The sequence below is a fragment of the Dipteris shenzhenensis genome, chromosome 8, assembly GCF_047967505.1.
Source record: "Dipteris shenzhenensis isolate YYH24624 ecotype China chromosome 8, Dip_SZ_1.0, whole genome shotgun sequence".
NCBI classification, from domain to species: Eukaryota; Viridiplantae; Streptophyta; class Polypodiopsida; order Gleicheniales; family Dipteridaceae; genus Dipteris; species Dipteris shenzhenensis.
Window position 1 is genome coordinate 16,820,858 of NC_141603.1, and position 2,153 is coordinate 16,823,010.

Sequence of the window (2,153 nt, forward strand, 5' to 3'; positions counted from 1 at the left end):
TGGGTATTGTGAACGATCGCCATATCTTGGATATTGTGCGTCTTTCAGAATGGTAAGGGTTCATTTTAGGGAAATTTGAGTTGTGTAAAATTTATATGCAATTTGTACATGTGTTCATTTCTCTATCAATTTTGTTGCTAAGTAATGTCCTAGAATTGGCATGAATAAAAGCTGCACAAGGAAGAGAAATAAGTTACAATGTTAGAAGTTTATGAAAGCCTTGTGAACTTTGGTATTTAAAATGCCACAGTAAATAGTTGTATTATTACCAAGATTGAACCTAGACCACTTTGCTAGCTATCGTAAGGGTTCATTTTAGGGAAATTTGAGTCGTGTAAAATTTATATGCAATTTGTACATGTGTTCATTTCTCTATCAATTTTGTTGCTAAGTACTGTCCTAGAATTGGCGTGAATAAAAGTTGCACGAGGAAGAGAAACAAGTTACAATGTTAGAAGTTTATGAAAGCCTTGTGAACTTTGGTATTTAAAATGCCACAGGAAATAGTTGTATTATTACCAAGATTGAACCTAAGATAAGATCTACCCTAGGTAAGGAGTATCGTTCTCAACACCTAGCAACGTAAAAACTCAAGGGGTGAACTAAGAAACCCTATGTATAACGAGCATTCAAGAGGTATTTTAAAAACTCCTTATTAATTATATTTTCCATGAATAAAATACCCACCATTTCCATATAAACTTCTAGGCTTTTAATAAAGCAAATTAAAATACTCCAAAATATGTATTTATGTAATTCTACCTTCACTTTTAAAATTAAAGAATCCCTTCATTTAATTTCAAGTGGTAACTAACATGAACCCCCCTCCCTCCCTCAAAATGGGAGGAGGAAACCTTCAAATAGAAAAACTCACAACAATATTGACAATTTGAGTTTGCAAAAAAAAGCATAGGGTATATGTAAACTTTGCAATTTGAAATAAGTTTACAATTTGAAATTACCTTTGTCTAAAAGATGTGTGCCGATTGCAATCAGTGACATCAAAATTGAAGAGGTAAACAAGCAAAGGCTCGAAAGGAGCAAAAGCCATTAAATATCGGATTCTAAGGTCCTAACAAAGAATAAATCTAAGAAATGGGGACTTTCTTATACAATCTAAGAAATGGGGACTTTCTTATACAATGATGAACTAAAGTTACAATTCTCCAAAACTATCTAGGCTCAAATCCACCTTCTATAATTCTTGTGCACTAATGAAACATCCAATTGGATGCGCGAGACAACAAAAGACAATTGACGTGTAACATAACAAGAGTCCAAGTCTCAACAGATGATGCAATATACAAATGAGAGCTAATGAGTAACATCAACACGCGTTAAAGAAAGTCACACTTCAAGAGTGAAGTTTAGACTTCCAAAAGTATGCTTTCTTCAAAAACTAGAGATATACCCCTTTCAATGGTGCCCTAAAATGAATGCCACATCACCTTCATACACATCCCACCACCTCACAAACTAAAAGGACAAGGACTTCTCGACAAATTTAAGCCTACCTTTATTAGGAATCTTTTTATTTCAGAATGAGTACTAGAAATTTAGGCACACATCCCTACAAGAAATGAATTCTGGAGTTTGATGGGAAGGGGAGGGGAAGGATAAGCAAAGGAGAGGAACGGGAGTACAATAAGATGAAAGGAGGGGCAAGGAGCCAAGGTAGAGATGAAAGTAAGATGGCGAGAGATACACCATGCGAGGAGGTGAGAGGACGAGGGAGGAGAGCTGTGAGGCAAGATGGGGATTAGGAGAAGGTGTGAGGGAGGGAGGCAACGAGTGTTGAAAAAAAGTTGGGCATAGCATTTATCCTAGGAGGGGCACTTTCGAGTTCCGTTAGGGTAGACTAATGGACTTCAATTTTCGATTTTTGTATCGGAGTAAAACAATTTGCTTTTAGATTTTTGTATAAGGGGGGGACATTTTTGACTACAATCATCTAAGATTCACAAACTTGATGGAGAAAGAGACAAAGGAGGGACAACAAAAGTCTACAAGGCAGATTGATGTTTTCCCCCATATCATCCAAGAGGATTCTTCTACAGCCAGCTAAGATTTCCCAAACTTCAATGTCGAAAGAAAGAGACCAAGAAGAGGAGCACAACGGACAATACTGTCTACTACAATCATTTGGCTACAAT